At 40.7% G+C, this 22,415-nt stretch overlaps 1 protein-coding gene across 3 annotated transcripts in view; it reads right to left on the minus strand.

Moving 5' to 3' along the window:
* FYN (FYN proto-oncogene, Src family tyrosine kinase) overlaps window positions 1-22,415 on the minus strand; it is a 145,869-nt gene that overhangs the window by 53,711 nt on the left and 69,743 nt on the right. For all 3 annotated transcript variants that reach the window (XM_005154693.4, XM_005154692.4, XM_005154691.4), the window contains exon 3: window positions 2,505-2,639. The gene's annotated coding sequence lies outside the window, so the exon portion shown is untranslated. The remainder of the gene's footprint in view (window positions 1-2,504; window positions 2,640-22,415) is intronic.

Here is a 22,415-nt window from a genome sequence, read left to right on the forward strand (position 1 = left end):
TGGAAGTAAGTAACCTTGCATTTTTATGAATACATCTATGGTGGGGGTATTAGTTGGTATGTGTTACAGACCATTGGAATTGCTGTAGCCCACAGGATGATGGGCTTCTTCAATACCTACATACAACAAGTGTAAAAATCCCCTTTGTGTTATTTATGCTGGAGAGCTTATGTACTTTCAAAAGGCTACAAATGACAAAAGATCATCTTTCCTAACCCTCTGAACTAAAGCTCTTGCCAATTAACTACATGAGTCATATACAACATTGGCCTTGCAGCAGCAAAGGGAATGCAGAATTCAGGAGTACTTCACACGACAATGACCACATTGTGAAGAGCTTGTGGGATGTAGCTAAATCCCACTGCACACAGCTGAGCCCCACAGTGGTCACCCCATCAGGCCAAGTGCAGCAGGACCTGTTGACATGCTCCTTGGCTCAGACAGTGATAGTAACAGGCAGGAGCTGCAATGCTGGCAGAAGCAAAACTTACTGTTGGTTGTATGATGTAGCTACACCTGAAATGCCTGTGAATCATACACGATTTAGCAGAGAAGCCAGACAATCCCTGCTGCACACTTGGTCTCAGTAGGAAGGAAATGGTCATAAACCAGAAGGTTACTGGTTGTTTAGATTGAAAAGGACCAATACTGTGCAAATAACTAACACTGTTTGCAATCAAATCCAGATTAGTAACATTTTATGCAATATATGAACATACACTCTCCATATTGGCATAAATTAAAATCACAGCGCATACTTTCTGAGAGGCAACGTCACAAAACAATAACGAACAAGAGTCAAATCAGGCTGAAGGCAGAACGTACAGAAAGTTACGGAAAAGGTATCTGGGAATGGTTTAAAATATTTCCTAAATGCTTACAATGTTAGAACCACAAAAAGAAGATTGAGCTAAAAAAAAATAACACAATGAAAAAACTCAGCAGCTGGGTTTACCAGGGAAGTGAAAACAGATACAAAATGTTATATATAAAACCAACACATGAAGGGGGAAAGGGGAAAAGATAGTAACAAGTAAAAAAGCTAAAATAAAGAGTATATAGAAGAAGCAAGAAGATACTAGAAAAAATGAGGCAGATAGAATCAGATATATAATTTTTTATTTTTCTAAGAAGATTACTAAAGACATATCCTGAATAAAAAAAGTGGTAGAATCATTCACAACAACAAGACAGAAGCAGAAGTTATTAAATAAATATTTCTGTTTAGCACACAGGTTAAAGGCGGTATGATCTGCTTACAAAGGTGATGAAACAACTTTCCACCACAACAGCCCCTGGAGAGGGGATGTCAAGCAGCCAATGCATGATTCTCGGTGTTTCAGATTAGTTTCTAGAAATAAACTTGTCTAAGAAGGTTTTAGATATCTAGCCTTAGAGCTGCTCCTGCTGCATGTAAAGCAGTTCTGGGCCACCGGGGAAGGACCAGGGGCAGGAGGAAGGGTCATTTTGGGCCACAATTTAAGAAGGGTAAAAGCAAATACAAGCCATTTGGCAGTTTGCAATATTTTGCATAGGACCAACAGAGGACACAGTTCATGATATAAATATACATAGTAATATATCTGTATAAAAAGCTCTATATCTAAAGTCAATACATTTGGCTTTAAGGAAAAGAAATCCTGCCAAACTATGCTGAAGTAATTTCTTGCAAAAATTGCAAGCTCACTTGACAAAGTCAGCCTCATTGACAGTATTAAAAGTCTAGGTCATTTGACTTATTCTGTAGAACATCTTTACGAAGAAACTTAATGCTTTGAAGCTTGTATGGAATGTCGCCATCTGTGCATGGAAAGCAGGACTCCATAAGTGGAGAGCACTGTGTGAGGTCAGGCACAAATCTCAGACATACTTTATACTGAAGTTACTTCAGAGTCCACAGTCACATTAAATGTATTAAAAAGTTGATAAATGAAGGAAGCCAAAGTGTAACTGTAAGTGGGAAACTATTTATTAGCAAACAGATAGGTTCCTATTGGGTTCCTACAGGTATCCCTTTACTATTTCAGGGACTGTAGTGGTAAGACAAGGGGTAACAGGTTCAAACTTAAACAGGGAAAGTTTAGATTGGATATAAGGATGAAGTTCTTTACTGTGAGGGTGGTGAGGTACTGGCACGGGTTGCCCAAGGAAGCTGTGAATGCTCCATCCCTGGCAGTGTTCAAGGCCAGGTTGGACAGAGCCTTGGGTGATATGGTTTAGTGTGAAGTGTCCCTGCCCATGGCAGGTGGGTTGGAACTAGATGATCTTAAGGTCCTTTCCAACCCTAACTATTCTATGATTTAATAGATTTATCAGTGACCTGGATTAAAGTGAAATCATTATGGTTAGATACGAGACTGAGGATAGCAAAACCACAAACAACGAAAGGAAAAGCCTGACACAAAGCAACCGGTGTCTGTAAAAGTGGGAGGAACCACATTAGGTGTTAAAATGGCCAAGTGCAGAATCACCATTGTAGAATATAGAATAGAGGCTGTACTTACAGGATGAGAGGGAGAGAGAGGACTCTATCCTCCGAAGCAGAGACTGAATATGAGACCTGGGGTCCTGGGTGTCAATCAGCTTGACATGAATTCCCCTCGCAAGGTTGTGGCCAAAAGGGCTAATGTGAGCCTCAGCTGTACAAACAAATGAAAATGAAAAGATGAGTAGGTAGGTTACAGTGATGCTGTATTTGGCTCTGGATCCCATGCTCCATGAATAACATATCAGGTTCGCTGCTTCATTTTTCAAATAAAGTGTTGGAAAAAATGGAAGAGTGTTCAGGGGAGAGAGATTAAAGCACTGAAGACACTGTGTAGCAGAAGGCTTTGTTATAAGCAAAAAGCCTAAAGGGAATTTTGTTATTTTGTTCACAGTATAAGAGTATTCATAGAGGGAATAAATTTTATAACAGCGGGCTCTAATCTAACAAAGGTGGAAAATGCATTGAAACTGGAAACTAATCCAATCCAGACTGTGAACAAGCAATTTTATTTTGTTTTTCCAGCAATAATCTGCTATGGGCAATTAACCAGTAATTAACCCTTTACAACACAGGCTGTGATGTACCGTTGATCTCTGCAAAGTTGAGAAAAAAGCTGTGTTTGATTTAAAAACGAGGCACACGCATGCATCTTGGGGTTTTAGGCATAAAGCAGGAGCTCTTGCAGGTGAGAACTGTCTGCATAAAGCTGGAGGTCAGGTGAGTAGTCACTGCATCAGACAGTGCTTTGTGTTTCCATTAAGAAACCCTCCCCTCTCAGGGAAGTAACCCCAGTAGCCTTCCTGCTCCTGGCCTACAAATATCCCCAGGGGAAATCCCAACCTTTTGAGGCTGGGGTGCCATCTAAGTATGGACGACACTCAACTGTCCATCTTCTGCAGGATCTGCAGGCAGCCACCTCTGAAGTCCCAGCACCCCCCTCCACACAAAACCTCATTGCAAATCTTCTCACTCTGAGATGGCAAGGAAACAACTTTCGGGAAACCAATGCAGGTTATTACAGCTCTGCCATTGAGAGAGCACTGGCGACTCCTTGCTTCAAGCAATTCACTTCATCTGCAGCCTGCTACTGGGATCTTGTCCAGGGATCTGCCTGGGAGCCCATTCCAAGATCCCCCAGCCACAGAAAGTGACCTCAGAGAATCAGGCTAATGGAAGGAGTCCTCCATACCTGACAGATACTTCCTCTCCCAGCTTCACACTTTTGGCATGGACTGATGGAGTAGCTACCTTCTTCAGGAAAACAAGTTAGTGTCACAGGTAAGTGCCACAAGTAAGCGGACGTGAACACTGCTCCCACAGGCACCTCCCAGCTCCCTCGGGATATCCATTTGTTTTGTCCTTCCCCTTCACCGTGCTGAGGGAACTGGGTGATGCCAAGAAAGCTTTTGCCTCTGCGTCCCAAGGAAGAGGTCTGGCAGGTGGGCATCTAAGGACCATGCAACCAGTGGGGTGCCTTGGTTACTGAATTTGCTTTATTCCACAGCCTGCCACTATTTGTTTGGTGGTTTTTAAGGACGCAGTGCAAGCTTTTGTCTGTGCGGTCTGTCTTAACCTGGGCCTTTGGCCAGAAAGTATTAATCCCGTCAATGTGCAAAAGCAGGGAAGGTTGGGAAGCATTTGATTTGTGCCAGTTTCTGGCATCAGCTTATTATAAGCTTCTAGAATGAACCCACTTATGACTGAATGCTGCAGTGTAAATTCTGCAAATAAAACAGATAAAATAATCTCCATTACTTCAGCTCAGCATTGGTTCACATATGCCATTCTAGAGATTTAGAAGGCATTATTTCACACAAATGTTTCATTGTATTTAATTATGACCATGGAGATATTCTTCCATTCAACAAGTGGGAAAAAAACATGTGGGAATCACTTTCAGTAAGTGATGCCCACAAAAACACGCATACATAGCACAGAAAAATCTCAGTGCAATGTTACAAACATAACAGAAACATCTCGTCTTACACAAGCTATTGTAGCACAAAACTTCTGCAGACTGAACTAAAGCAGGAAAGCTTGTGAAAATTTTCAGGAGGGAAAAGACCTGTCCAAGTGTGGTGTATATATATGTGTGCACATGCATTCACAGACACACCAACATGTGGTCTCTGCTGTGCTTGGTATTACTATCAATAGATCTCAAGAACCAAAACTGTGATTGGTAACTCTTCAGTCACTAAGAGACCAAAAGTTTGGGAAAGATGATCAAGGGCAAGGTTTTAGACCTATTGATAAAAGATGAATTGGAGCCTGCTAAAGTACACTTTGAATTGTGCAATTTTGCATCTTAATACTTTTTGTTCTCCTGGGTGCATTTTTCTCCTCTTCCTCTGGCACAACTCCAGCTACATCCTACATCATTAGGATGTTCTGTTAAGCACATGTGCAACTGTGTGTTTAAGCCTTGTAAAGGCTTGCTGATGTTGAAAGATGCACCTTACAAGGATCACATAGGCTAGACTCGACAAATGTGTTTTTACAGATGAAGGAACTGTGGTAATCTTCCTAAATGAAAATGATGGAAACTACATAAAAGCAAACAGACTTAATACATGGATTTAAAAAATCTTTTTGAAATATTAAGAAATAAGGCAGATGTGAGGATTGTCCTTTTTACTTCAGACACACAGAGCAAGAATTAAATGGGAGAATGTGAGACTAACCACCCCATCTACCTTTGTCAGTCACCAGAGCAGATGCAGAAATGCTATGAAAGTTAATGCAATGGACCCCAGAAGTGTCACTTTCGCAAATCTCAAGAGGCATCATTGACCTGAGGCTGGCTGCAGTTTCTGCCCCAATTCCAGCTTAATGTATTCCAGTTCGACCCTCAAGCGACAGTGCTGCTGGAGAACACGCTAAGAAACAAATACAAGCAATTGCTTTGACATAATTCTTTTGGACGCAGGCAGATCGAACGTGCTGATCTCAGGCGAGACCAGAAAAGAGTATTACCCAATCTCCTCCCTGAAGAAAGCAGTAAGAGAAAACAAAGCACAACAAAAAACCTAGACAAACACATGCCCACCTCTCAGCAGCAAAACTAACATGTGCTGTCCAAGAATGGAAGAACCAAGACAAGCATTTTTAAAGTTTCATTTGGATGTATATGGAGTATTTAATTTATAGCTTAAATTGACATGACTTGTATATATAACTGGCTCTTTGCACAGAACATGCACAAAACATCTGGTCTATGTCTAATGAACAGTGTAATTCAGTCCTTTATGGCCATAGTACGTTCAAAATTGTTCCTAACATAGTACACTCACCTTAAAGCAAACTGCTCTTCTTTCTTTTCTTCCTTTCTTCTAAAGTTCAGGGGACTTCATGGACCTCATTTCAATATGATTGTCAGGATAAACCTTCCTGCCTTGCCACTCACTTAAATGCCTGATCTCTAGCAGCTTTGAAGCTGTACAGTCTGATGAGGCAGAACTGAAGGCAACACTGATTTTTCTGCACAGGGATAGCAAGAAGAGATGCTGGAGATATTTTTTTCCATGGGAAGATGAATTATGGTAGGAAACCAGATCAAGGAAGCCATTATGACTATCGTGAGAATAAAAGATTAAACTAAAGATTTTCTTCTCTGCCTGATCACTGTTGCTTCTGAAATAACTTCTTTATAAAGGGAGAAGAGAAAAAAACCCACACATTAATGGTACAGTTTTTCAGAACTCATAAGGAAAAATACCAGGGTTGAATGTGCCTTGTCCCTCAACTTTATTTAATGAAGACATAACAAAGAAACTAATTTCAAGCTCATGCCCTCCACCCTCTTTTATCTCCTCTCCTAAGATAGGCTTCCACCTCTGTTACTTACAATTTTCCTTTTCTCCCATTCCTCCAGCTTCCCATCAGTTCATGCAGACAGATTATCTGTAACGTTATCATGCAAAACCCAGATAAGATCCTTAAGGCTTCCTCTTTCTGTGTGCCTGGAACGCTTCCAAGAAGAGAAAGTCTTATGAAGAGATGGATTCTTGCTTCCCTTTTCTTCAGCTAGTTGTGTGGGTCACTGTACCACAATAAAAGTCTGCATCTGCTCTCTGACCACAATGAAGAGATAAAAATTACCATTATGAATGTCCATAAAAAGAGTGGTCTCTGAAAGAAGAGTGATCGTGTGTTACAGCCACTCAAACTACTTCATCTAGAACAACAAACTGCTCCTACATAAAGAAAAAAACAAACTCTAGTCCTTTTTCATTTATCACCCTTCATGTGACCTGCTCCCAAACAGTGGCCACAACCTGTGGTCCATAGTCTGGCTGAACATCAGTCGCTGCGGAACGTTTTCAGCTATGTTGGGACCTGTGTAAATGTTGTAATGTTCAAGGAATAAGGGCTTTAAGAGCACCAATCATTAAGAATTATCAAATACTTTAGTCCCTGGAGCATGTGGTGTCTTGCTTCTTTGTGTAACCATCCAGAAAGATAACTTTGGAATTGCTATTCTAGAAAGTCAGAGGACAAAGGCTGATCAAAAATAATTCTGTCCTAAGAAATTCTTTGAATTCTCACGCTGTCATGTTTTATTTTTTAAAGCATTTGACATGATGCAATAATATGGTTGAAACATTTTTCTAATATTAGGAAGAAGAAGGCGGTTTTAATGAAAATAAAAATTTACTATCTACCTTGGTTCCTGTAAGGTCTTTGCCATAGTCCTATACAACATCATTGTCTCTAAGTTGGAGAGATACAAATTTGATGGATGGATGGACAATATCCAAAGAGTTGCAATCAGTGGCTCTATGTCCAAATGGAGATCAGTAACAAGTGGTGTCCCTCAAGGGTCTGTACTGGTACTGGTACTGTCTTTATTATTCAATGTCTTTATTAATGGCATAGGCAGTAGGAGTGCATCCTCCACAAGTTTGCAGATGACATCAAGCTGATTGATGCAACTGATACACTTGAGGGAAGTGATGCTATCCAGAGCAATTCTGACAGACTTGAGAAGTGGGCCTCTGTGAACCTTATGAGGTTCAACAAGGCCAAGTGCAAGATCCTATACTCAGGTTGGGGCAATCACCAGTACGTGTACAGACTGGGAGCTTAAGGAGTTGAGCAGCTCTGTGGAGAAGGACTTGGGGATATTGGTGGATGAAAAATTAGATATGACCCAGCAATGTGCACTTGCAGACCAGAAAGACAACTGTGTCTTGAGCTTCATGAAAAAAAGTGTGGCTAGCAGGTCAAGGGAGGTGATTCTCCTCATCTACTCCATTCTTCTGAGCCCCCACCTGGTATATTGCATCCAGTTCTGGAGTCCCCAGTTCAAGATCCTGGACCTGTGGAGTGGGTCCACAGAAGGGCCACAAAATGATCAGAGGGCTGGAACACCTCTCTGTGAAGAAAGGGTGACAGAGTTGGAGTTGTTCAGCCTGGAGAACAGAAGGCTCCAGGGAGACCTTATTTCAACACTTAAAGAGGGCTTAAAAGAAAGATGGAGAGAGACTTTTTAGCAGGGCCTTCAGTGACAGGACATGGGGCAACAGTTTTAAACTGAAAGAGAGTGGATTCAGATTGAACGTAGGAAGCAATGTTTTATTATGAGAGTGGTGAGGCACTGGCACAGGTTGCCCAGAGAAGTTGGTGCTGACCCATCCCCAGCAGTGTTCAAGGCCAGGCTGGATGGGGCTTTGAGCAACCTGGTCTAGTAGAGGGTGTCGCTGCAGAGGGCAGGAGTGTCTGACAACACTGTCTTTAAAGACTCTTCCAATCCAAACCATTTTATGATTGATGATTCTACTATTAAATTCGATTCCCACCTCTGTGGCTGTTATCACAGCATAGAGATAGTGCAGTTAATGCAGCTGGGACTTACAGGTGCTATGAGACAACTTGCAGGATAGGGTTGCAAAACTGTATTACTGTAGACAGAGATAAATAAAGCACCTGCAGTCTAAGGTTAAAGCACACAAAAAATTGAGGGTAAGATACCCACATGGTTATATCTAAATGAATAGATGATATAAAAGGAAAAGCAAGAACCAAATGTACTCGTATCTTTACACTCCCATTTGTATGAATAGTCAAAGGTTATTATTTCTTCCATATTGAAAACTGCAGTTGTTATGACAATCACAGCAGTTATGTAGTTCACACTCACTATCTTTTCAGACCATGAGAGATCCAATCTTTTGCAGGCTTTGAACACTTCCATCTGGACTCTAGTTTTCAGCAACAGTAGGTTATCTGTTGTCTGGCTACTGCAGGCTGTTACAATATTTTTACAACAGGAAATGTGTATTCCATACGTAAGAAGACTGCACTTACAAGAAATAATGCACTAAAGTAAAGTGATCTAATTTCTATTCCACTTCCTTCCTTCTGCAGTGTACTGCATTAAGATGTTTGCTCCAATACATGACATTAGTTCAAGGGCAAGATTTTATTTACCCTGATCCTACAAAACAAGCCTGCAACTAACTGTGAGTCAAACACCTCAAGCTGTTCTATTGAATTCACATTCACATAAGTGATTTAGGTAAGTAAGTGGGCTTAAAATTTCTCTTTTCATGGTTATTGGGCCTGTCTGGTCCATGACTGGATATTTGTGTGTTAATGCCATAGTTTTAAAACACTTTCCAAAGATGCAAACTGTACATCAAGCAGGAAGTGCCAGTTTTGAAGGGTCTTTACTGTAGTCCTGAACCTCAGTATTGCAGACTGTCAGAAAATGGCCATTGTGCTGCATTTAGGGAAACAGCACAACCTTCACGAAGCACTGCACACATCCATGGATGTTACCCAGCTACCACTTCTGAACAAAAAACCTGACTGCTATGCTTCACTTATCTGCTTTTGCAAAACCAGCTTTTAATTTAGGAAGTCTAAGGTAGCCTTTTAAGAGGAGACTTTCAAGCATTCTCTTACACTTACCCTATTTATTACTGATACTGACAATACATGTATATAATAAATTATAAATGGCCATATGTAACTACCTTCTGTCTGCAAGCTAAAAGCTGGCAGAGAATCTATTCTGCTACAGGGCCAAATCTGCAACACACAGGTTCCTGAATTTGGGGAGTTTTGAGCACCAGTGAATTCACAAGCTGACTGGTAAGTTCCAAGTGCTCATTGCTGAAGTTCTCGGTTAGGGATAAACAGATGGTGCAGGAAAGAACCATATTCTGAACTGGATCCCATAGCTGTAGAAATAACATTAAAAGTTCATTTGTTCTCTATCATCTTCAGTGCTGCTGTAGCATGGAAGAGAGACAACCATTAAAAAAACATTAAACCATTAAAACCCCACTGTATCCTGCATTTTTGGTGAGATGATAGGACTAACTCTTCATATTTATGTGTTAGAGAGGTAGAGAAATTAAAAATAGAACTAAAATCAAGGGATACTTCAAAGAGTTATGTTTGTTTTGTTTATGATGTCAGTAGTCCACTTTTCTGGCAAGGCAACGCTGCCTCTGAAATGAAGATTTCCCTCAGGCTGGGCTGGAGCTTTGCTTTTTGTTTGCATTTGGGCACTTAACCATCTTCAGTGAAGATTTTCTTGAGCGTGAAAAATGTGGTTACATGTTTTCTTTTGTATATATTTTTTCAGAGCAGTTTTTCAGATGCCAGGAGCATAAACGTAAGCAGAGCAAGCAGCCCTAACTTTGTCAGCTTCTCAGTATTATGTTTTTTGTATGCTGGTGCTTTTGTTTTCTTGCAAGTTCAGCACTGCTATAAAGGTAGCACACTAGCTTCTCCCTTCCCCCAACAAATGATACATATTAGTACATCTGTTTTCTCTGTAAAGTCTTTCTGCATTCTTTGCAGGGCACAGGAAGGATGTGGGCTCCTTTTCACATTCAAATGAGGCAAATTAGCCTTTGCCTGGTTCCTACAGTAAAATGCTTATTTTACATTTAAGCGTGAGAAAAGGGGAGGAAATAAAACCCAACACATTAGGTGGGTTACATGTTTCATTTTCGTACAAGCTTCACTTAGCCTTCTTTTGTGAACTGCTTTCTACAGGACACAATTTCAGGAGGGGGTGCAAAGATTTAATCACAGAAAACGACCAAACAGTTTGCACAAAGAATTAGCAGCCACAGGTACATCAAATATGAGAAAAGGTTGGAAATACCAACCTGAATCAGCAGGAATCAAGTAATCCAGGAGACTCATTCCTAACACCAGTGACTGGGCTGACAATGGAAAACACTGTGAGGACCTTATACTTACAAACAAGGATCAGGAGATGTGCAGGTCAGTCTCCATTGCTAGAGGTACTCAAATCCCCAGCTGGACATGAGATACCAACTTTAAGCTGATCCTGTTTTGAGCAGAGGATTGGAGTAGAGGATCTCCAGAGGCCCTTTCTAACCCCAGTGATCTGTGTTTGCCAGGTTATATGCAGACCTGCTGCACTTATCTAAAGCCTCCACTCACTCCTGTTAGAAACCAGAGACAAATGCAACCACTCACTGATGTAACACAAGCATGGTATACATTTTGCAGGGAAATTGCACGGTTCAAATTCCTGCTTTTTTAGAACTTGTGCTCTAATCCAAGTGGTAAAGCTGAGAGACAGGATGCAAGAAACACAAAACAACTGCTTGGTAAATTGTGGCTTACCATGGGCAGTTAGCATTAGGAGGTAATTCAGTGCACACTCTCTACTCAACAGCAACATTTTGCACACTCAATGCATACTATACACAAATTAACATATTCCGTATTCAAGAAACTGTTATGAAGTAGTCAGGTGCTGTAAATTTACACTCAGATTTACTGATGACAACCTTCCAGGGCAAACAAGCCCTTAGTTCTGTTGACAGTCACGTGCCAGGTTTGACAGGCTTTACTGAGAGACCTAAAAGAAGTTTTGATACACCTTCTACTGCAAAGAAGTGCTTTATTCAGCTTGGTTGCTGTCCTCATCTACAGTTCTGGGATGCATCAGTCCTGCAGCAGCCAATGGGCTGTGTCCTTGGTTTGAGCACCTGCAAGAACCATGTCCCATGGAGCTGCGCTGCTCACAAATTACCCCTTGAAATAAGTTACTTATTTTTTCTTGGTTTTCCTCCTGTTTTGACCTGCTAAATCATTGTACAGTGACCTCTCTTCTCAGCCACCATGAGCACAGCCCTGCCATGGCCTCCCACTCATCCCCAAGAGAGCCCTGAAACCTGCCGCTGGCTGCAGCAGGGAGGTCACAGAAGAGCAATAGTTTCTACAACTTCAGCTGACACAGGCTTTCCAGACACCTGGCTGCCCAAAGCATGCAAGAGCCTACAGTTTTTACCCACATCGCTCTCCTCCAAAGCCAAAGGCATCCAAATTGATTAGTCTTGCAAGCAACGGAACAGGACACCATCACATGTGTTGGCCTGAACTTCTAGCTCTCTCCTTAAAACAGCAGCACATAGCTCCAGCTCAGAGACCTAAAGTCAAGATTAGATCCAGACTTCCCCCAAAGCTTGAGCTTTCCCATTGTCAAGCCTTGGCTGTCCTCAAGTGGTAGGAGCAACAAGACCCTGATGAATTTAACACTGGTTTAAAAACCAAACTGGTTTTAAAAGTGCTGTGCTAAAGTGGTATTTGGAGGGGCCTGAATAATTCCAGAAGTTGTTGAAAACAGTGTGAGTAACAATATATTTCAGTTATCCTAGGGACAGTCAGTTTCTTTCTACTGAGGCATCTATAGCACTTTTAATCTACAATTTCCATTGTATCCTGTTAAAATGATATGATTTGTTATTCCTGTCACATGGCCTTTCTGAAGATGCTGGGAGGGTGTGGAAAAAGGAAGAGAGAAAACTAGTTATCAGACACCACTTGCCAAGAGTAGATTAAGCACTCAAGAGTTATATATTCATGAATAAATGACTCAAGAGAGTTTAATTTATTCCTTTTCTCCTGGCTTATGTTTTTTTCCTCCTGTCCTTCAGCCCTTGTTTCCCTGTTGTTCTCAGTTGCAACCCACCTGCAATGGGCAAGCAGGAGACTGGTAATGTGCATTTCTCCCCTTCTATCATGAAATTTAATCTGGACTCCCTTTCCCAGACCTCAGAGAATGCCTGATTTCTGGGAGCAGAACAGAGATCAAGAATAGAGTTAATCTTTAGCAATGTGATAATAATCACTCTCACAGAAAACTGGAGAAGGATTTCAAAAGAGCCGTTGTGCCGAGCACCTGATAGCAAAACCTGAAACTGACGCCAACCCACACCTTCCTGCTCATAGGCACAGCTCGCTCATTTTCTCCCCAGTACTCCCTCTTCTCTACTTATTCTACCTGGAACTAAGATGTAAGTCACCCCTGAGCATACCCTCACAACAAAAACTGCTGTAATTTGAGAGGTTACTATTTCCATAACAAAACCACAAGCACTGCTTCCTTAGGAAAAAATTCTTTCCTGTGAAGGTGGTGAGGCACTGGCACAGGCTGCCCAGAGAAGCTGTGGCTGCCCCATCCCTGGCAGTGTTCAAGGCCAGGTTGGATAGGGCTTGGAGCAACCTGGTCTAGTGGAAGGTGCCCCTGCCCATGGCAGGGGGTGTGGAATTTAATCATCTCTGAAGTCCCTTCCAACTCTGACCGTCCTGTTATTCTATGTTTACAAGTGGAGTCACCTCATCTTGGAGAGATGAGATAGGACACATCGAGACTTGATAGATTGATGCAATCCAAGACACAGAGAAGCAGGCAGGTGAGTTGAGCAGCTGGGAAGAGAGGGGAAGAGGGGACAGCAGGAGATGCAGAAAGGGCTAGCAGCTTGCACTCAATGCCAGAGTGCCAGCTGGCAGCTACATGTTGCTGGTTGCATGTGGGCTGTGAATATAAGAGAAGAGATGAGCCTTTAGGGGAGGAGCTGTCTGATACATCATTAATGAATGAAAATATGAAGTAATCTGTTTGCCTAGAAGGCAGAATTGTCTAATAATAAGGATGATAGACTAGGGAGCTGTAGATGAAGTTCCTATCTCACCCACAAGACCGCTGGCACACCAGCTCCTTTTGCTGTGCATAGGAGGATTACACCCGCCTCCTTACATTGAAGTGCTGCTTTCTTAAAATCAACATGGAAAACTCAAGATCTAGGTGAAAACACTAAAATTTACAGCACCCTTTGTGAAAACTGCACCTCTGGTGTCTCCTTAGTCACTGGCAGCACACAAAGACAATACCCTTCTCACAGACAGCTTTCACTCAAAATATTTTTTTTCAAAGCCATAACAGAACCTACTACAACCTTTTTTGGTAGCACCAGTGGCATTTCATTTTAAATCCATTAACTACATACACAGTACTAATTACCCATGAGTATTTTTTAGCAATCAGGCTATTGGTTGGAAATGTAAGGGTATGTCTTTGTGTGGACGTGAACATTCTGCTTTCTCTGTGCTCTCTGAAATGAAGAGGAGCAAGCTCAAGAAGTAACATTGAAAGGTGCATTTGTGATGAAGGGCATAGCTGCAGGGGCACCAGACACAGGTAGTCAGAAAACAGTGAGGTTGTCAGGGGAAGGGGCAGGAGGTTAGGGTGGTTTCTTCTGCACAAAGACCTAGCAGGATGTGTCATGCAGCACAAAATCAATACAGATCCGGCATGACGAAGTAATTGTCAGTTTTGTACATTTCTCAGGCTTTATGGAAAGATCCTGTGTTTTGATTTCTGTGAAATTATTAAATTTTCTCTATCTTAAAATCCCTGAACATTCAGGGATATTAATTTAAACCAACATTATTTTAAAATACACACATCAATGGGTGTTATTCTAAAGCAAATACCTAAGAAAGGCATGGCACAAATCAAAATGAATCCTTCTAAGGTTGGCACATTTGTGGGATAAGATATACAAGTGCTTTATCATTCAATGTACTTATATTCCAGAACTCTGATTTTCCAGAGCAGACAATGAATAGATTGCAACAAAAACCATAAACAGAAGGCACATATGGCCATGTCAGAAATTATGTATATAGAAACTTAACTAAGCACCTGAGCAGATCTGTGGTGTTTAACTGTGGCACCGAAGTCCAGTTTAATTATCCTGCCAAATGCCTGCAAGCCACAACAAGGTTATTACAGTTTACCAAAGGACCTGCTCAGCCAATTTTACAAGGAAATTGCCTGTTTCTAATCTAATTGCTAAGAAGTAGCTAAAATTACATTAGACCTGGAAAGACCAACAAAGAAGCAGAAAGCCTCAAAATGTTCAGGAAGCTTTACAAGGCTGTTCTTGTAAATCACAGCGGTGGCGATTTGAGGATTAACTCCCTGAAGAGGCTCCCAGTCACAGATACTGTTTTCTACCCCGGACAAACATAACACAGATGAGGTGACTTGCAGTGCACAAAAGTATGATTTCTCACACACATAAGTCTTCCCCTGGTTACTGAATGCTTTTTCACAATAAATGGTCTTTTAAATTATTCATTGGTGATGTCATACAGATTTAAATAATCTTCAGTGTAAGTCTCTGCTATTTGCAAGCTCTATCTGACACTTTAAAGAGTCTTTGCAAAAGGTTTAACCGGGTTCCACTGAAGAATCCTATTTTTCCAGCTTTTATTTAGTCAGAAGATGAGCAATATCTATAAAATTTAATTAATGGATTGGGATGGCTTGGATGTTTTCAGACTCTTGCAGGAAAACAGCATGCAATGTGAGAAGGAATTACTTCTGTCAATTACACAAAGTTTAATCTGAGATTGCTGGTTGTGTTAAACTACAGTCAAGTTCATTAACACAGAAAATTTGGTGTTACCTGCCACATAACCAGAGAATTACCTTTGGTGAGTCTCGTGCTAGTTTATGTCAAACTGACCAAGACTTCTCATGGCACCACAACCAACAGCCTTTGGGTGAACTGTTATTTCATTGGTGAACTGCCTGCTGGTTTGTTCATGTGCTCTGGGTGTAAAAAAAACCAAACAAACCCAAAACAAACACCACAACCCAAAAAAAAGCAAGGGAAAAAAAAAGCTCCCTTCACACTCCCCCACTCCACTGACATAGATGAGCCCAGGGCAGTTGACCTAGACTCAAACTGGCTAAACACAAGAAAGGGCAAGTTGTGGGCAAACAAAGCAAGCTCCAAGGGGATTTCTCTTCAACTTTCACAGTTTTCCAGTGCTTCAACCATCCCTGACTTGCAAAGCATACTAAATTTGCTGCTGTCCCTGTCCAGTACCATTAGAGAACCGCCCACTGAAGAACAGATTTCTACCAGAGCTTGTTCTCAACCTGAAGAAACTATACAACCAATTGCTAGCTGTGCCTTGTGTGTCTTCCTCCTCTACCATGGAACTGAATGGGTTTGGTTTTTTGTTTTTTGGGGTTTTTTTTGTTTTGTTTTTTTTTGTTTGATTTTTTTGTTTTGTTTTGTTTTTAATTTTCTTGTTTTAAATAGCAAGGAAAGTTCATATCTGGGTGACAGGCAGAAGCATCTCCAACCCAGAGGAGCCTAACAACAGACCATAAGGCTCCTGGAATTTATCCTTGACTTAACAGGTCTGAAAAAAGTAGCTAGCAAGACATTGACTATATTCATGGATAGTTTCAAAAAGAGAAGAAATATTTTAGGGAAAAATATACCATGAGAATTGCTGGTTACAGTGGAAGCAAGGCAGCAGCAATAATTTGAGACAAAAATTCTCAACACAGCAACACTGTTACAGTGGCTGCTGAGCAGGATGGTGGCCTAGGCTGGTACTGGTCTCTCATACTATTGAGAAAGAGTTTTCTTAGAGAAGAAGAGATGCTTAAAAGTTACGGCTTAGGAATTCTTTATTTCTTATATTAGGAATACAACTACAAAAATATCTAATAGAGCAATAGAAACTTTTGATGTTAAGCAACAGAAACACTACAGCAGTTAAAAGTCCCCTGCAATACACATAACTTTCAATGATGTCTTAAATATATGCCTTAAAAGGAAAACATCTTTTGATTTCTGGAAACTTAAGCGTGCTATAAAAAGTGTTTTGCAACACCAGAGTTAACAAGTCTGTGTTTCCCACAAAATTTAAAACTCAGGTTTGACATACTTTCACTCAAATCACACATGAATAAAAGCATGGGTAAAAGCAGGTGTAAGTTTGGGGACCTAAAGTAGATGGGAAAAGTAAAGTAACAAAATCATCTGAGTATGAGCTCTACCCAAAGCCTCCTGACTGTTCACAGTGAGCAGCTTGAGCGCTTTAGTCTCTCTACTTGGAAACAACTCTTTTCTCAGAGCTTTGCCCAACACCCACCTTCTGAAACATTTTCAAGGTGGGCTGCTTTCTGCATACTATGCAAAACACAACCCTTCTGTACTCTACTGCAAGAGATATTAGATGGAGGGTGCTACATCTTTTACTGAGCATAAACCACGTGAAGCCACTCAGGGCAAGACAGGGGCCATAGTTACTTACGTGCAAGATTTGCTATTGCTGGTATTAGTCAATGGCATATTCCAGATGCATGACCAGACAAATTTCTCCAAATAACTGGTTCTGGGTAACATCTACACCACATGCACAGGATGACACACATGTGGAAGGCACATGCCACACTATCCCAGAAATGATGAATACTTTAGTATCAACATGCAAGAATCCTGTTTTACGCTGGCAATGCACCTTGCACCTTCAGTATGCTCTTACTTCCTTGGGGTGAGCAAAAGGTTGCTGCAAGCAGCCCCATAATTCAACACAAATGTTTCTGCTTTGTCAGCTTTGAATAATGCTCTCTCTCTCATCTGAAACATTTGGCTTATAAATGGCTTAATCCCCAAAAGAAAACGAAGATATATACTGTCATTTACAACTGTGCATGCTAATCCCCCAGTAATGATTAATGACATACAGGAAAGCTAGTGGTTAGACTCAAACTAAGCCTCCTTGTATAATTACAGTCAGTTAGAGGGCAAAACATTTGAAAAAGCAAGTTGATGGAATGATCTTGGGCTCCTGCAAAGGCATTTGCCAGATACCAAAACTATCATAAAAGATATCTCAAAATCAGGAACTGTGGATGTTGCATTGTTGTCCCAGCCAAAAAAATACACCATTTCACTCACAAACTTGTTTCTCTGTGTTTTGACACATTTGGCATAATCACCATTAGTAGAAAACAATGAGAAGTCTACAGCATTCATCAGCTGTCAATCTCTATGTTTTCTATATGTCTAGAGATGCATTTGGAGATACCCTGCTCAATGGATAGAGCAGAATTTCATGTAATGGATCTCCATCAGCCTGTCTTAAAAGAATAAAGACAAGTAGTGGCTTAAATATTTCTCATTAAAGGATGTAAATGGAACAGCATGCCAAGAGAGACTAATACCCTAATACTGCAGAATTAACAGAAAGGGAAAGAATGGACAAAACCTCCTAAGTGTCATGCACAATCAACAAATACCATAGCAAGATGAGGACTTTCCTAAACTGATGATTCACTCCAGTTACTGCTAACTAGACCCAGCACCCAATAGGCGCTGGTGCAATGCTGCTAGCTTTAAGCATACTGTACCATAACTAGGTGTAAGGTCTCCCTGAAGAAAAGGCAAGATGTTAACTTTTTATAAGTAGCTAAAGAGGACAAGAAATGACCTGAAATCCTGTTTCCAAAGTGTGCAGTTGCAGTTTCTTGCCACACAGTCGTTTTTCTAGCTAGTATCTTGACTGCATGAATGAGAAGGCTTGTTAACCAGGGAATAAAGTAGTTAACATTTCAGATCACATTTAGGATCCATGCACATCACTAACTAATAATTTTCTAAGGAATCCAAAAGGTCTCATGCTATTTCTATTTTTAGCACAAAATACAATATAAGCTAAGAAATGCAGTTTGATAGAAAAAAAAAGGAAAACTTTTGTCAGTAAATCAGTACAATCTTAAAGGCTGTTACAGGAGCAGATACCACCTTGTAAGACTAGAAAGGCAAGATCCTCAGCACTCAGCACAACATTCAAAATCTTAGCAGACTGAGCTAGTAGATTTTATATTTCTCACTACTGCTGCTGCATGACATGATTGAGGATGCACACCAGCTTCAAGGCTTTTCAAGCTTCTGCCAGAGGGAAAGTTTCAAAGGAGACTTCTCCCGGTCTCCTAATACTAAATGGGCTGGGCAGAAATGACATTTACACAGTTGAATCTTTTATTATTTTCTCTTCCCTAAAAACAACGGGAGCAATATGACTTGCTATCTTACATGTATTTCTCTGGGTGGGTGGAGAACAAGTATAAAGGTCACAAGGACAAAACATTATTTATTAGAAGGCTGTAAAACCTCTCTTAGCTCTGAGATTTTCAGGGTGATACCTTCAGTATGAACACAAACTTCTCATGAATTCAAGGTCACTAAATATTGCCATCGATGATTTCCTTGATAACATGTCTTGTGAACAGCTGACTCTTCCAGACCAGTGGAGGCTGTGTGGGATCCCTCAGAGGCCATAACTGCTGCTCACCACTGCCAGCAGGGCTCCTGCAGGACATTGAAGAGTGCTCCCTATCAAAGCTTTCCACGTCAGCTGATGGAGAGTAACAGGTCAAGCAGGAATCTCCCTCACCACTGAGCACTGGCCTTCAAGATCGGCCCATCTTACGTTTAATTTTGAAATGGGAACTGTGCTACAGCACTGCAGGCATTCTCAAAACATGCACTACTGCATGATCTTCACACTAGTTTCTGTTCTTGTTTTTTCTGGATTGTGTCCCAGGCTTCCTTTTATTTTTGTGCTTAGCAAACTGATTCATATAAATAACTCAGTGTCCAAAAATATTCAGCTTTGGTAATCTGCAGTGAAATCTCTCCTCTTCTTCATGCCCCTTTATATGTAGTTTCATTATGTTCGTGCCAGATGAGTATTTAAGCAAGAAGGAGACATAGTAGGAGATTAAGAACAAGAGCAGTGTGTTTATGCTATGAGGTGAAACAGACACTTGTGCCTAGAGCTCTGTACCAAACTGTTACTGAAGAGATGACTTGCTTGCACACAGAGTATTTAGTGCCCAACATGAGGTTTCACAAAAGACAGAGAGAAATCCTGCAATAATTAAGTCTTCTTGATACCACAGCATCCTATATCACACACATGCATTCTGTCCTCCATTTAGTTTCAGCAATCTCTGCTGTACTTGGCTGATAAAATAATCTCCCAAATGACTGTAGCTCTAAAATCTATTAAATCCATGAAGTATTGATGAGGCAGAATTAATGTTGAGAGAATTACATAAACCACCTCCCTCCCCCTGCATTTCATAAAAGAAATACCAGAAATAAAGCATCAATGTGGTTGTACTACAAAAATACAACACACTCGGTTCAGTCCACACACTTTAAACTCTACATATAGATGCATTTATCACTACAACACATATTCATTTAATAAATCTTGTCCACAGAAATGGCCTTATCTGAGGTCCAGAAATCATGCTCTCTATTGTTTGTAATCTCAGGTACGATCCTTCTCTTACACATGCATCATGCAAACCAGGCACCATGTAAGAGCCCTGCCTCTCTCTCCAGCGCTCCTCACTCCTTGTGCTGCAGGGCTCATTAGCTGCAGGTTGAGAAGATTACCCAGTAAGACCCTGTTGCTGCTTGATTATAAACTTGGCACAATCAAACACAAGTTTGGCAATACTCTCTATGCTGGATGTTTGCTGGGAGGTGTTTTTTGTCCTTGCTTTGTTGCCATTTTGGATTTTTGGCATGATGTCAGCCAAAATTTTCCAAGTTAATTCTGAAATAAGGTATGGGAAACTGGAGCGATGTGCTCATGTTAAAAGCTTCTGGCCACCCCTTTAACAGCACAAGAAGTTTTGTGCTGTGATTGCAATTTGGACCATAAACTTGCAAGGTGTCAAGGCAAAATCTTTGTGTTTTGATCTCTGCGGAAAACTCCCAAACATGACTAAATTACTAAGCTCAGAAAAAATAAATCTCTATTTATTTGCATGAACTTGCTAAGGAAGTGATGCTTCCTAGCAACTAAGCTCCCAGGACATCCCACTTTCGAAATCTCAGGATCCTAACCTACCTGCTCCAAGCTGCATTTACATTTTGGTATTAAATGATCAGAGCTGGATGTGAAAACAGATGCAAGGCTGTTCCGTATCTAAATCTGAACTACTCATGGGTTAGATGGCCCTGCAGTGTATCACATACATGTTTTTATGTGGTTCTCTACAGGGGAAAAGGAGGAACAGAAGGTATGAGAACATGCCAGTGTGACGGAACTGGAGTTTTCGTGTCAACTACACTGAAACACATGCAGAAAAGAGTAAAGCTGATGTAACACTCCCTAACCCAAAATCTGAATATTCAAATTTAATGCTATTCTTTCAAAAGCACACTTGAAGGGCTTCTTATCTAGATCTAAACCAAACCAACAAACTCAACCAATTCACCACTTGCAAAATCCTACCATGGATCTCCAAGCTGCTGTATCATCAGGATCTACTGCAAACATATCTGCCGCTAAGCCAGCTAAGAAAGCTGGGAGGTACAACTACACATAGTGCTCTGCTCCATCTGCTGTCTTAACTGTCCTACTCTATTTCTTCTCCAATGGCTATAGCAAGAGGGACATCTGATGGATGGCCCACAGACCAGCTCACTTTTGCTGAGCAATTAAAAAAATTGGATCACCTTAACCTCATGAAAAAAAAACAAACACACAAGAGCTGTATTAAATGGATTAACAGTGTGATGTAGGAAAAAAATTGGGAAAATGACAGACATGGCAGTGGGGTTGGATCTAGATGATCTTACGGTCCTTTACAACCCTAACCATTCTGTGATTCTATGAAGACACAAAGATCTGTTCTGCAGGAGACTGGAACATAACCTCCTTGTGTAGGATTATCTGATTTAATAAACTGAACACAAGTATAACGATGCTTCACATCTCTTAAGAGAGCAGACCAAATCCAACCTAGTTGGGAGTGGAGACACGCAATTCTGGGCAACGAACAAGCTACATTCCTTAGGAATCTTATGGGCCAGATTTAACATTTACTACACCCAGCGGCACCAATATGCAAGTCTTTTGCACAGACTAGACCAGAAGGAAAGAAACAGACCAAAACTGAAGGAATTACAAGCATAGCATAGCAAATCTTGGTAAACCCCATAATTATTTAAAAGTGCTCAAATATTTCCACACACTTTCCTTCCTAAGAATGCATGATAATCTTCAGCCCATAGGAAGAGATAACAAAGATATGCAGCAAAACATAATGAGGCACATCAGCGCCCAAATTAATGACTCTGGAAAATGAAAAGCTACAAAAAATAGGACCAAAAAGCACCAGGTCAGCCCTAATTGCAGAGAACAGTTAATGATTCTGGCAAAACCTCTTCTGCATCTTACATGGCAGAATACAGGTAACAAAGCCAAAGTAACAGCAGGTTATTTTTGCAGTGAAAGCCCATATTGCAAGCTCTCTGCAGATAGTATATAGTTGCTCTGTAATATTTTATGTCAGCAACTTGACAAATGTGAAGGATCACCAAGAAAAAGTCAGTAACATTTTTGGTAGACATCAAGGATGTAAATAATTGTATGATAAAAATCAGACACCTAGGAATGGACAAGGCTTCACAATCTTTCTAAATGCAAACATATTTAATGTGCATAGACTGAAAATAAATTTTATATCATTTCTTAAAATCAAAGCAGGCATTACCTGTTTTTGTTTGTTTGTTTAAAATGAAGAGAGAAGACAAATTACTGTCCTTAATGAAAAAAAAGCCAAACAACTCAATCCCCTGAAATAAAATACCAGATTCGTGTTTTAGCAGCTGAAATCCAAATCTTCTGTGATATATTTGAGGAACCAGAAATCGCTGAAACCATTGCTTAAGATGTGCAGCTGCTTCTGAACTACAGAGGAGTGTGCAGATAGAAGCACAGCATCTCAAGATTTCAGCTGAAACATCGA

The sequence above is a fragment of the Melopsittacus undulatus genome, chromosome 3, assembly GCF_012275295.1.
Source record: "Melopsittacus undulatus isolate bMelUnd1 chromosome 3, bMelUnd1.mat.Z, whole genome shotgun sequence".
Classification (NCBI taxonomy): Eukaryota; Metazoa; Chordata; class Aves; order Psittaciformes; family Psittaculidae; genus Melopsittacus; species Melopsittacus undulatus.